This window comes from Xiphophorus couchianus, chromosome 7 (assembly GCF_001444195.1).
Source record: "Xiphophorus couchianus chromosome 7, X_couchianus-1.0, whole genome shotgun sequence".
Lineage (NCBI taxonomy): Eukaryota > Metazoa > Chordata > Actinopteri > Cyprinodontiformes > Poeciliidae > Xiphophorus > Xiphophorus couchianus.
Window position 1 is genome coordinate 23,772,670 of NC_040234.1, and position 14,579 is coordinate 23,787,248.

General features: G+C 39.7%; 1 protein-coding gene and 1 long non-coding RNA gene across 3 annotated transcripts in view; one reads left to right on the forward strand and one right to left on the reverse strand.

The window, feature by feature from the left end:
- cntn4 (contactin 4) overlaps positions 1 to 14,579 on the forward strand; it is a 227,757-nt gene that overhangs the window by 169,138 nt on the left and 44,040 nt on the right. The window lies entirely within an intron of this gene.
- Positions 6,233 to 8,503, reverse strand: LOC114148325 (uncharacterized). Its single transcript, XR_003596249.1, has 2 exons — positions 8,379 to 8,503; positions 6,233 to 6,575 (listed from the first exon to the last, which is right to left on the reverse strand). It is a non-coding gene; the product is annotated as an uncharacterized LOC114148325 (long non-coding RNA).

Below are 14,579 nucleotides of genomic sequence, written 5' to 3' on the forward strand. Positions count from 1 at the left end.
TGCCAAGGTTTTGCATATACACAAAGCAGTGTTGTTGCTTGTCAAACAAAAGTGGAAGGGGGATTTGCATAGTGGTTTTGCTCCTGGTGCCCTTCAGTTGCCCTGTGCCACTTCAATCACGCTGCACTCAGACCTTTTTGAATCTGTTGATTTGAGTTTATTGTTCAGAGGGATTTCAAATGTCTGGGGCTGGAGTGTTAAACAGCCGCCACGACGGAGTGATTAACCAATCAGAGTTGTTGGTAATGGTGCTTTGGTGGAATTTATTTTCATCAAATTCATCTGCGTCTTGCATTTTTTTGTCTTCTGTTAATATACTGTTGGAAAAGTCTTAAAAAGCTCAGAATTTATTATTATTCATAGCTGGATACTCAGAAAAAATGGAAAAATAGTTGTAATTCCACATCTATTTCCCTGTTATGTTGTTGTAACAGCATCCATCCATTTTCTAACGCTTACCCCTAATGGGGTCATGAAGGGTGGTCACCTGGGACACCAGTGCTACACAGAGACAAACAGGACAAACAACCATGCACACATACACATGCACATTTTGTTATTTTGTTAGTTTAGTTAACTATGATAACCTTGTCACATATATCAGGTGAACTAATCAATGGTTCTAAAATGATTTTATTCCATATTTCCCTAGACTTTTGAACCCAGTTATTTTGTATTATATTGCAGAAATCTGTCATTTTGCTTCAGTTATCTTAGTCCTGGATTCTTTAAAACCTTAGAAATGGCTTTGAAAGTCGTTCCAGATATGCAGATGATACAAACTTTGGTTTTCATCTGTTTTTGAATTTCTTTAGATTGAAGTATGATAGTTTCTTTTTAGTTTTTTTTTAGAGCTTTCAGTCTACTTCATGTTGCCAGTCAAGTTCTAGTTAAGTGAGTTCAGGTCAGGCTGTGGCTGGGGAAATTACTCCAAAACTTATGATTATTGACAATCATTTCCAGAGTTACCAATGGGAGAAATGATGACTTCTAATAAGACCAGCTTGGTTTTGGATGGGCTTGTTCCCCTGGTCAGTGAACTCATCATTTAAAAAATTGCTTTTTGAATTTTCTCAGGTCACCTCTATCTGATCTGGAGTATTTAATTCTTATATATATATTTTTTTGTGTTGTATTTATATTTACTTATATTCTTATATTCTATATTCTTATTCCTTGTTTCTTGCATAATTTAAGGTTTTGGTTACTCACATTTGGTGTGTACCTTAGTATTTAATTTGTATTTTGTATTCTTTTGCACTTTACTTACTGTGTGTTATCTTTGTTTTTTGCCTGGGAGCTGCTGGTAACTTCAATTTCCTGAGGGAGTCTTCCCAAAGGATCAATAAAGTACAAGTCTAAGTCTAAGTCTAGTCTTTAAGTGTCACAAAAAAGAAGAAATTTCATCCATCCATTCAGTTTTTTGTCCTGGCTTTCAAAGGTTTAAAACAGGAAGGTGAATGAATACAATTTACATATTTGTAAACCTTCCTACCATGAAGTGTCATTAATTATGTACATTAGAAGTTTGTATGACTCTGCATGAGAGAGCAGTCACATTTTAAAGCAACATGTAATGATATTTTAAAGCAAATATCAACTTTAGCATATTTTAACACCTACTTGATTTTCTGCTTTTATTTTGTTGGTTTTAACGTCAGTTTGTAATTGGCTTGTTGCCCATTAAAAAATGATCTGAGTCTCAGACTACCTGCTAAATTAAAGAGAGAATCACAGCTTCACAATCACAACTCAACTCAACTCAGTCCACCCTGGTTCATATTGAAATGATTTCTATCCCAGAGGCTGTAGCCAGCCAGGAATTAGAAAAGCTGTTTATGTAGCTTGAAAACGCGTCAGCTCCTTTAAATGTGCTGATTGTGTCTTTCCTTGTCTCTCTTCCCTATTATCTGCTTCTCTGCTCATCCGCGACATATGCACACTCGTGCCACGCTGTTGTGCACATCACAAGGAAAAATGCTCAGCGTCTGCTGCGGTAATCATTGGACCAATCTGCCTTTTAAACGCACTCTCAGTAAAATCTGTCATGGCTTTGGGCTCACTTTGGCGTTAAGTCATATCATGCTGTCTGAAATTATGACATTACTTCTGCTCTTTGCATTTTGACTAATGGATGTGATTTACAAATTTTCTTGTTTTTGTGTCATGGCATAATTCTTGAAATGATGTGAGATGTTTGTGTTGCACAAGAGTTGAACCTTCATGAAATTCATCTGGTCAAAATGAGGTGTTCATGAACTGGTTCTGCTTGGTTCATCTGAGTTATTGAACTGTTTTGAAAGGGGCGGTATTATGCAAATTTGACCTGTTTGAGCTTTGCATCATGTTATAATGCTATAAAGTTATATATGTTATGCCATTTTATAGCACAATCAAGGAGAGCTATGTTAACTGCAGTTATAAAAATGCTATATAAATATTAAATATGACTTAAATGAAAATTTACTTCCTAATTTAATACTTCTGTCTCTTTAAGAAAGTCCTGCTCTTTCTGAAACTCCGCCTTCAGGAAGTCATCACAACATGGCTCCTCTATTAACCCTTTAATAGAGAAAACAAATTTACTAGTGTTTCTCTGAGAAGTAGATCGTATAATGAGCTCAGTAGATGTGCACTTCCACCAGGTGTTGCTAATTGCTGCTGGCTAGTCTGAAGGAGCTCAGTGGGGGGTTGCAGGAAGGGCTGCTCTATGAGGCGGAAACTTGGAGACTGCAGGTCTGAGGAGAAGCTTTGACTTGAAGGTGGAGGTAGATCCACTGAGGTGTTTTTCACAGCTGAATGGTTGCCATGGAGATTAAAGAATCAAGTCAACACTGCAGGTATGTCTTTGATGAGGGAATATTATAACTCATTGACGTAAATCTCAAAAAGTCAATTTTACATAATACTGCTCCGTTAAAATCCGCTCACAATGGTCTTAAAAAGTCTTCAGTTTGAGTTGGTGGAACCAGCAGAAGCCCTGAATGCTGTTCACAGCACTACGGACAGCTGTGATGCTATACGCCCGTATAAACCTCCTCAGTTCCATTGATTTTGATGACCTTGTTGAGCTGCTTGTAGCAACTGTTCCAGATACTTTATCTATTTACTCAATAGCAGTATTTTAGAAGCAGACCTGCCTCCACATCTAGGAGATAAAAGAAGGCACAAAGTCAGGTTTCGACACACTTTGTTCTCTCGAAACGGTAGATGTAACAGAGCGTTTGACTTCAGCCTCGGTTAGTTTTTGGTTTGTTAGCTGTTGTTTTTTCTTACCAGGAGCGGTGAATCATACACCACCAATCTGTTGTGCTGCAAATTCCCAGTTGAGTTTGGAAGACTCCATGCCCACCCGCAGCCTCTCCCCCATGCTTCACGCAGCTACTGCAAGCACAGCCCACCGTCCAGATGATTACGCTGCAAACGATGAAGCCAAATAAACATTTTTTTCTTACTCATTAGCTGTGTGCTATAAGCTTTGAATCGCGTTTCTGCACGTACTGTGTACGACCCTGATGAAATAATTACGTTTGTGTGCATGAGCAGTTGCGTGCGTGCATGTCTGAGCCGGTCTGCACGGTTACACAACTGTGCAGAAAGGTGCAAAATCATTAGAGGTAGCTGTGAACCCCTTTTGTTGAAGATTAATTGCCTTAATTGCGTTAGCACTCCAGAGTGGCTCCAGCAGAAAGGGAACCTGTGTCACCAGCTGGATAATCCATCTTCATAGCAGCAGCCTCGTTTTTCTTTTTTTCTTTTTTTTGGTAGGACACCGGCAGAAGGAGGGTATGTCTTATCTACCCCAGACAACCCTGCAGGGACGAGGTTTAGATGACATCAGCTGGAACAAAGCAGCTGAGAGAGCAGAGCAGAGCAGAGCAGAGCAGGTCTTGCTGATCAGGATGGGAGCAGGCCCTGCCAGCTACACACACCAGCCTGCAACAGCATTTGAATATGTCACTACTGAGGAGAAATGGAGTGTGTCAGGTTGCTTGCGGCAGGCGAGTTCAATCAGCTGTTGTTTCACAAGCTGCAGCGTTGAGTCTGCATTGCTGCCTCTCGCATTAAGCACAGGGACAAATACTCCATGTTTCTTTCCTAAGACAAACATCTGGGTTGGACCTTTGAGTCTGTTCATGTAGGCGTCATCCAAGTTTCACAAGCCCAAAACGGAAGGTAAAAGTACACTGCAAAAACACAAAATCTTATTTATGACCAATCCTGTCACAATAAGCAATTAATTAGTTAATCTTGTGATAAATTAATCTGATGTTTTGATGGGCAATTTATTTACGGTCTCTGATGTTTGTGGTTTTTATTTTCATTTTATTTATTGTTTTTGGTTGATGTGTTTTATTTTTATATATTTAAAATGTCTTCCTGTTCCATCGATACAAAACTAAAGTTTATTACTCTTTCAGAAGGCAAACTTGCATCATCATTAAATTGGCTGGAAATTGTCTCAAAATAACAATAATATCATGTGTTGTGATAATTAATGTTACCATGACAAACCTACTTACAACAAGGTATTTTTCCATATATGAAATAATCTGCCAGTGGAACTGGTACTTTTCCTTTCTTAATCAATATTAAGGAATTATTTAAACAATCTCCCATTTCTTGCTGAAAAGCTACTTGAAAGTTAGTTTAGTCTTATTTTAAGTGAACTAAGATATGGGCACATCTTAGCAGCTCTACACAAACATGAAGATATTTTGCAATAGATTCTGAAATCAAGTCAAATAGTTCTGGGGAAGTTAATGCCAAAAATGATAATTTACCTTTTTTATATTCCGACTTTTTAAAAAATTGTTTATCTTGGTTTCACAAGTTTTTGAATTAATAAGTTTAGATGTGAGTTTTATCCTTGCTTGTTTCTGCTTTGAACTGTTGATCCATTTTGGTGCACATTTCACAGAATGAGCAGCAGCAGATTAATCAGTGAGCATGACAAATGTTGGTATCAGGATGTTCTCTGGCTCATATTGTTGCCTGGAGCAGTTTAAAAATCGTCAGCTACATTTGTTTGGTACTTCAGCTCATGTCGTTGAATGTTTAAAGCTAATAGGAAACCACGCAAGGAGCAACTAATTTGCTACATGCAATCTCAAAATAAGTGTTTCAGCTTCCCTAACCTTATTTTATGTTAAAAAAAACAAAACACATTAATATTTGTTTTTAACAAAATCTCAAGGTTTCGGCTCGGAAAAAGACCACGAGTCATTTCTCCTGCTGATGCTACACACATGCATTTGATTTGGTTGTATTTACCCAGAATCCCTTGCCCTTTGGTCAACTTTCTGCTTTATGAGTGGTCTCTATTCACACATATGCTCCAGATTTCACTTGAACCAATCCAAGACCAGAGTTCTCTCTTTTGGTTTGCATCAGAGCTCAGTTGATCATTGAACTTCTGCAAACGATTCAGACTTTCTAAACAAAACTGGAGTTTAACTAAAGCAGCATAAACAGGGCTGGTGTGAATGCAGCCTGAGTGAGTATCAGGGGTGACTATGACTCTGTGGGTAGTTGTCTTGTGATCTGAAGGTTGTAGGTTTCAGTTCCAGCCTCCTGCCACATGTTGAATTGCCTGTCAGTCGGTGGTATTGGTTTATAAATGTGTGTGCAAATGTGAATGTCACTCACTTGATTGGGAAAGTGCTATAGTCCATTTATGCCAAAGGTATTTCTTTGAAATATGGGGATTTCAAATAAAAATCTGGTGTCTTCTGATTGTAACCTGAAAACCAAAAATCTTTCAGGGGACAAAACGATTGTCAATCTTCTGCTGTGGCTGCTTTGGTCCCCCAGACTGAACCCCTGTGGGGGGGCGAGCTGAAGAGAACAGCCATTTACTCTATTCATGAGTAAATGTTTAGAAGCCCATCTGCTCAGAAAGCTGCACTCCAGAAAGAATCAGTGTCAAGAGAACACCAACGCTGCTGAAGAGGCGTAAGCGTTGAACTTTGTACTAATTTCCTTTATCACACTTTTCTTTCCCTTATGCCGCTGCGCCGTTTCAGGAGATTTTAATAAGAATCCTGTCACATGTCTCAGGGCTTAATTTTATGAAGACTTTGAAATAATATACGCTGTAGGGAAACAGGTGTAATAATAAATGGTATAATTTAATGATCCGCGTGAACGGATGGTCCACCGGCGCTATTTCAGTCTCCTCATTTCTCAGGACGCACGCTGTTACGCTCATCAAAAAAACACAGTGTTTATCATGTTTAAAAGTCACTTCGCATTTATTTCCCATCAGATCTCTAATTTCCCCCCATTTGGCTCTAATGGAACATCTGCTTGTAAAGAGGAGCTCCAACTCTCCTCGGAGGTTGGCGGTGAGTGAGCGGCGCCGAGGCTGAATACTGAGAGCTTCTACACCCACAAGGCCTTCTTTCATCACCTCGCCTCCAGTCGAGGTGTGCTACCTGAGAAGGCGGCGGCGGCGGACAGCTGACTGTGTCTTTTCATTTCTGCCGGGCCGCCACACACACCTCTGCGCTTCTTTCCTCTCTCTCGAAAGCGACGTGAAGGAGCTCGGTCTGCAACCGCCCCCCACCTCGATGCTGAGAATGGAAGCAAAGTGAGGATTAGTGCTTTGCTGATGCTGCCAGTTGCAGACAACACCCAGCACTGTTCAGAGGTGCACACACACACACACACACACACACACACACCCGTCCATACGCACACATACACAACGGTGCTACAGATTAAATGTTTTATTTATCCAAACATGTGTCAGAGTTAGAGCTGCTCAGGAGGTGGAAATAATCTTATTGGTTGCTTCAGACCTCGATGGGCTGAAATCTGCTTTTCTTTAGGAGGGAAACTCAGGTAAATGGTTTCATTGGTCGGTACTAGATGTACTACCAGACCGCCTTTATAACTGACATCCTCTTTTTATTCATTTGTTCCCATTCATGTTCCAAGATGAAGGGGTTTAGGGACTTGTGAAGTTTTCAAGGTATTTCAAATGAACACTTTACTGTCCCACTCATGTCTGGACTAGTGTTGATTTTCATGGCGTATGACATGCTAGCTTGACGTTTCTCTGGGGTTATTTATTGGTGGGTTCTGATGAGTATAAGCACATTGATGTGGATTATAGACATTGAAAATACATTTTTCTGTTGATAGTCCTCATTAAGGTCTATTGGTTTTAGTGAACAGTTTAAACAAACTAGCCAGACTAAAGGACTTTTACACACAGAAGGCAGCGTAGCTCCCTCTCCATTCATTTCCTTCAGAACTTGTTCAACAAGGTAACAATTGGTTGCCCTCCTCCAACAAATCGACCGGTGAAATTTGTGCATGTCAAATTTGGAACTCACACATGTAGACGTTCACACACGGGCAATGTTGAACTTTTGTCATTGTCGCTGCTGTTGCTAAGTGCCCCGTTTGTAGGTTTGTGGTTTGCCTTTCGCTGTCGTTAGTCGCTCAAGCACATAAGACTTCACATCAACCATTCTAATGTCATCATAGAGTTAACCCTCTATAAAACTAAAGGCCACAGTCTGGTTTTCAATTTGTCTTGCTGTTTCCTTGTAACTTGTGACTTAACTGGAAAAGAACACACTCTTAGGATCTGCATGTTGCTAGGAAACGTCGCAGTACATGTTCATCTACTGAACAGAGTATTGTTAAAGACAGCTAATGCGCCTTAAAGTAAGAATGTGTCTTCATTGTGTTTTTAGTGACAGTTGTTTTTCAGTGGGGTGTACTTTATAGTAATAGGTTTCCAGATGAGCAGGCAATGAAATGTAGACCATGGTGAACTGAAATGGATGGATTTGATTCTCAAGTACTGCCTGTAATACAAAATGACCATGGTGTCTACCAGGAACGATTGACAAGCAGACAGACTAATAATTCAGTTCAGTTTGATCCGTTATGGCTCACAGATAATCCATGTCATATTATCTTTTGAAAGGTTTTTTTTTTGGCTAATGTGAGAAGGGGACGACATGTGGCAAAGGTCATTGGGTCAGGACATAGTCTTTAACACAATCTGTTAGACATAAATCTTTTCTACTTTTGAAAACAAACAAACAAAAAATGGAAATTCTTAGTTTATTGCAAAGATCTTGTCCTTATGAACACATTATTGCATATCAACATATCATCACATCATCGCTGTATGAAATCTGTCTTCACATTTACAAGCAGAATGAATGATAATGTTAGCTTTGTGAAAATGTAAATGAAACATTTAAGAAGCTTTTGATCTCTGATCTCTCTTGGGCTTTTATAAAGATAATCTGAGCTAACTTTTTGTTTCAGTCACCACTGCTACCGGCTGTTGTATTTAGAGACAGACGAACCAATTTCAAGATGAATCTTATTTTCAGCTAATATTTCTGTACCTCCTACATCCCAGTGCGCCGTTCAGGGGCAGAATAGAGCTGTAAGACTTCACATCATCTAACACCATATTTTCATCCATCAAACTGACTGAGCAGTTGTTGAATTAGCTCCTATCTTCCTCCTCTCTCTTTTCCAACTGTTTTTACTTTGTTCTTACTTTGTTTTTGTTTGTTTTTTTTAAGAAAAAACATATAGAATTTTTTTGAATAAACTCAAATAAATCTTTAAACTGCAATAAAGTGAATTCTGAGATGTTTTCTGAGATTAGGTCGGAAAACTCTCTCTATTTCCTCCTGCATCCCGTGTATGGCTTGCTGGGATTATTTTTATCTAGGAGATGATGGCTGATATCATTTTTCAAAGTGTGAATCCACTGGTGCAGCATGTGTAATCCATCTTGGTTCCTCTGACAATTTCCTGTGAAACATGTGTGTTCTCTTTATTCCTGAAGGGAAGCCTCGGCACACGAGTACAGATGAATATCTCTGGAAGGGGAATAAAACGCAGCCACAATTTGCGATTAGAGGAATCTTCTGGAAGTACACACACAAATCCCCCTCTGCCCTGGGCCGATAAATTTCTTCCCCTCGCAAGTGCAATTACCACCACAATCGCATCGTCCTCCATGGAAAGGAATTAGACTGTTTGGCTTGTTTCATAAGATGGCCTCAAATCAAGGAAATAATATTTTTCAAGTAGCTTTATGTACAATGTAGCGGTGGGCGATATGGACTTAACCTTGATATTTTGTGGAACTATTGTGGTAACAATAAAAGTGGTGATAAGAACTATGTATTATTTTAGGTGACTGTATAACTATGACTGCATGGCACAGCATTCATAACCCCACAATCATTAATACTGCTCTTGGAAAATTGTGTAATACACATCTTTAGGAAACCAGTTAGGTAAAGAAGTGTGATTTGAATCACTAAACCACACACAGTAATTGTGTTTATCATATCATATTTTCAAATTAATTCGATTTTTGATACCATCAATGAAGAAACAGTGGAGAAAATAGTGGAAGTAACACAATACAAACAGTTTTTTCTTTTTTTAACATCATAAATTGGAATTGATCACAACAATAAATCTAAATTTTTATGAAAAGAAATTTAGCACGAAACAAATGATACATTAAATGCCCTCCCTCTTAGTACAAGTTATCAATATCAAGGTTTTAAAATGTTCTGGGTTTAAAACAGTAGAAATGTTTTCCTCTGGGTCTCCCAATGGGTTGTGCCTGGAACACCTTAGGCATCCTAACCAGATGCCTAAGTCATCTCAACTTCCCCTCAATGCGGAGGAGCAGTGGCTCTGCTCTGAAGCCTATCAGTAAGGAGGAGTCCAGACACCCTGCAGAGGAAACTCATTTCAGCCGCTTGTACACTCAGTCATGCTCTTTCAGTCACTGCCAAGAGTTTGTAACTATAGATGAGGATAGAAGAGCCTCAACGTTTGACTCAGTTGCCTTCACCATGACAGCTCAGTACAGCGCTCACATTACTGCGACACAGCACCATGTGACTATGTTGATCCCCTTCCCCATTTTACCCTCATTTGCTTCAATTTTTGTACTTGGTCCAGGACCTTGGAAGGTGGATAGTTGCCAAAGACGGGAACCTTGGCAGCCTGATCCTCAGCTACAGAACCTGGCCCTTTGCTTACAACACAGGCAAATTACAACTGTTGCTATCGAGGGGTTTGTCCAAATCCAAGGGCTGCATCCTTCGAAGGCCACATCTGATGCCTTTAGCAGTGCAGCAAAGGTTGTCCACATTTGAAGACACCTTCGTATGTGGACGAATGCCTCCTTCTTTTCTCAGATTCCACATCTCACTTCCTGTGGGCAATTAGCATTTATTACCTATTTGGCAATTAATAAATAAATCTGAAATCTCTCGTCATGGCCAACAAAGGATTCTGCCTACCCGGTCGGCCAGGTAGGCAGACTTCAGAGGCAAATCCAGAATGTTTTTATAATATCCAGGCATTTAAAACCTAAAAGGATTAAACAGAGCAATTTTGTCATACTTGTTTATCCTGCTAATACTCTTCCTTGCCCTCGATACCTAACTGATTAACAGACGTGTCATAGTATGACAGTATGTTTTTTAAGACGTGCCATACGTGCTTAAGAAAGCCAGAAAGCTTTTCTGGCTTTCTTCTTTTCTTCAAAAAATACAGTTTTCTATTGAATACTAACATCTTCCCCTAATTTGATACCTTGTATCAAGTTGCTTATATGGAAGATGTTTAACTTGGAGTCGCTTTCTCTCAGAATATTTGCATTGCTCTCTTGCTCATTCCTGCTGTATCTAGCACAAACGAAAAACATGAAAGATAGGGAGGAAACTTCATTTAGCAGCCGAGGCTATTGGAAAAGTGCATTTTCTCTGTTTACATTATGGTAATCCACAACAGAGCAGCTGCTATGGCTTGAATTTCATAGAATAGGAGATTAATAACCGTGTCACAGCCCTGCCCCATAGCTTGTTTCTGAAAAGCAACAATACTTCCAAAGTTAGCTAGCTGGTGCCCTGGAGACAAGACTTTACACACAATGAACCACAGGAGAAAAAAATCATCTGCTGCACCGCCTGCAACTTACTCCCCTATTAATAAGAAGAAACAGTATGTATCCCTGCTTACAGCTGCAGTGCTTTTGTGGAGATTTGGTGTGCAAGTGCTTATTTTCTGTCAGTCATTCTTAATCATTTGCTCAGCTTTAAGCACAAGCTCACTGTGACAAAAGAACTTGTGATTTTGTTTTTGGGCTGTGACTGACACTTCCAAAAGATGGCTGTCAGGCTGGCATTTTCTACCAGATTGGTGATAATTATCTGTAAGGTACAGTGCTTTCAGTTCAAGGATTGATGGACCGAACAGTAATTAGACTTAAAAAAAAGTGAACAGATTCCACACTGCTTTTCTGGCTTTCTTCTGTAATCTACTCTATTGGTTCTATACACTTGGGAAAAGCAAAGATAAGCCATTTTTCTCAAGAGTTTCAGACATTAAGGAACATAAACGAAAACATGAAAGATAGGCAGTCACTTCTGTGCCATCTAAGTCATTGGGTAGTTTAGGTAAAACTTAGACTGCTCATGCTACCTCTGATGGTTCATTCCAACAGTGGAGAAAACTGGAACAGAACAGATGCATTGATCAGAGTTTCATGGCAAATACCTGATCTTTTATCAGGCCATGCTTCAACAAATTCAAAGTAATTTTAGACAGTTTATGTTTCTCCTAAACAACCATAGTTAATAAAAAAAATTTGATTCACATAAGAATCCCAATTCTCATTTACTACGAATCAGAATCAAAATAAAATCTCCCAAAATCAATTTTATAAAACAAATCGGCTTTTTGTAGTCCATTTTGTAACTATGCGGGAGATTTTGACATCATAAGAGAAAAAATCTGTACTTATTTTGGTATTCACTGAATGCTCAGGGAGACTGAGCTTCACATGAGCTTCAATGTTTGCAAAGTTCACAAGATAAAGACAGAGCACTTCAAGAATAACACAGGAATGCCGTTTCATCCCATACGTTTTTACTGTTTTATTGGTGCATTATATGTGGAACCCTAAATCTCTGTTTTCTCATGTATACGCGCAAACACAAATACATATTTTCTCAAATCTCCATTTTGGTCTGAGTTTTTGTCTGTAGTGATATTGAAGTGATATAAAAGGCCACTGTGCATAAAAATGTATTTGTTTTCCCAGATATACGTACAGCCACATGTGGACTTGACATGCAAAACATGCAAAAAAAAATTGCCCAGCACTTACAAGTATTTGATTGCTGCAACGCCAGTAAACATTTTCCCTTTGATTATTGAGGAGCTTATGAATCATTTTAACATGGCATTACACGACTAATGAAATTTAATATCAGATTTCCTCTCACATTATTTTTAATATTTTTTGAGAAATGTTGTTCTCATTTCCTTTAGAAAATAAACTTTTGTCCCTTTTCCATACCCTAATCATATGCCTCCTCTTACAAGCTACATGACAAGTTTAGAGATGTTACTATAGCTCCAACTACAGTGACATAATCTGTAAAATTGTCAAAAATGTGTCACGGTACTCGATAGTGTTGAGCCAGCCATGAGAAATCCCAGAAATACAACGGATCAAACTTGATTTGCGTAGTCTCTACCCGACGGTCAACTTTGACGATGATCTCCTCAGAATAGGTGGTGGATTCGTTTAGCTGTCCTGCTGCATCAAGCAGACGCTCTTCACTTGCATCTGGCTCTGCAGGTTTCGGTGTCCTGACTCCACGCCTCACAGCTGGACTTGATTTATGCTGCTGACAAGGCCGTTTCTCTGCAGCGCCGCACGCTGTGGGGAGCCTCTGAAGAACGGCCTTTCGATTTATCTCTCGCCGCCGCGCCCCTCCCTGTTTCAGCATTTCAGGGTCTTTAAAGCAGCCGAGAGCGCCGCTCGACTCTCGAAGTGGAGTCCCTCCCACCTTGTCCCGGCTCAGAGGATACGGTGACCTCGCATCTTTCTTCCACTCACTCACCACATTACAGCCTCATGCCTGTGGCGTGGTCAGCAACACAGGATGTTTTTTTTTTTCTTTTCTTTTCTTTGATAGAATTACGATTAGAAAAACCACCCCCAGGTAAATCGACTCCAGCCAGTGTGAGTTGGAAGCTGCAACACAAGCTCGCCTTATCTGGGAGTTTACCACGATGGAGAAAAAATAAACACACTATCAAACACATTTCTCACTTTTTTGAATTGGATAAGTGGGAGTTTGGAAGTGAATCCCCGCCGGAGTAGCAAGTCAAGAAAACTATGTTTCCACCAAGGCAATAATCCGTGTGTACAAAACGGCCTCAGCTAGGACTAATTATTTGGTGAAATCACCGGAGCCGGTAACGATCTCTCTTCCTGTGGTCTCATGGCTGAGTAATTTCACTGATAGAATCTTAGGCCCCATTTCGACGAGCTGGTTTTTATTTACCTCATTAATTAGGTCGAAAGGCTTACGGGGCTGCAGACACTCTGGCAGCACAGCATCTCAGAATCACTAAGTATTCAACAATAGTCTTGAATGAAACCCTCAAATCAGAAGCTCTCTATGTTTACTCATTCTGTTTGCAGACTGAATTTTGATGAGTGCATTAGAAAGTTTGGGTTTGACAATGAAAAGTATTTTCCTCCATCCAGATTTATTCAGTGTTTACTTTTATCATCAAACAAATCTTAAGGGAAAAAGAGATATCCAAACAAATCTGACAATAGAACTGCACTTTAAATCATGAATTAATTGTGAGTTGTGTTAAGGCTTCAACGGTAGGACAACAGAGCAGCCTCAGACTGTCACAGTACCTCCTCCAAGTCCAAGTTTGACTTTAGGCATGCTGTTCATTTTATTGAAAGCTAATGTAAACACTCATCTTCTAAAAAGTTCAACTTTTGTCTCATCAATTGTCAGAATATTTCCCCAAACGTTTTGAGGCTAAATAGGTCTTTCCCACTTATCAGCTACCTTAACGAGGCTCAACTGGGTTCTGGGTGGTTGTAAGGGTTTTCCACTAGTAACGGTTATGTGGTACCAGTCTCTTTTTTAGAACCTACTTCATTGGAGTTCCAAGCATTTAGAGTCTATATACCATCGGCTACTGAGTGGCTAAGGAGTGGAGTCACTGGTAGTGTCACAAGAGCAGCTCCCTAACAACAATACAAACTCTTGTAAAAACTCACCACAACGACTGCTCATATTTGGAGTTTTTCTGGACAGTGGTAGCCTGGCCAGTGGCCACACATTTCCTCTCAATTCTCATCTTCCTTCAAGGATTTCTCCCAATTGACCTTCATTTTGGTTGAACTACAACTGAACCAGTCACCTAACAGGAGAAGTTGTGATTGATGAGGTCAATTTTCTGCGCTGTTTCATAATTGTAGTTTGGCAATGCCAGCGGAGGAAGGGAACAAAGCCATTCATTCTGTGTTGGCCACGCTTCCAAATATTAAGCGATTAAAGTCAGAGCAAGAAGAATGCTTAAGATAATTTATTGCTAAGATGTCGTAGCCCTGCTCGATGCGTCAGGCAACTGTTAGTGATTGGTTAAAATAAAATTCAATTGTTTAAAACGTCTCCCATCAAGCAATTGTTGAGGGTCCAGAGTCTCTGGACGAAGCAAAGTGTAGAACAAGGTGCTGGTTT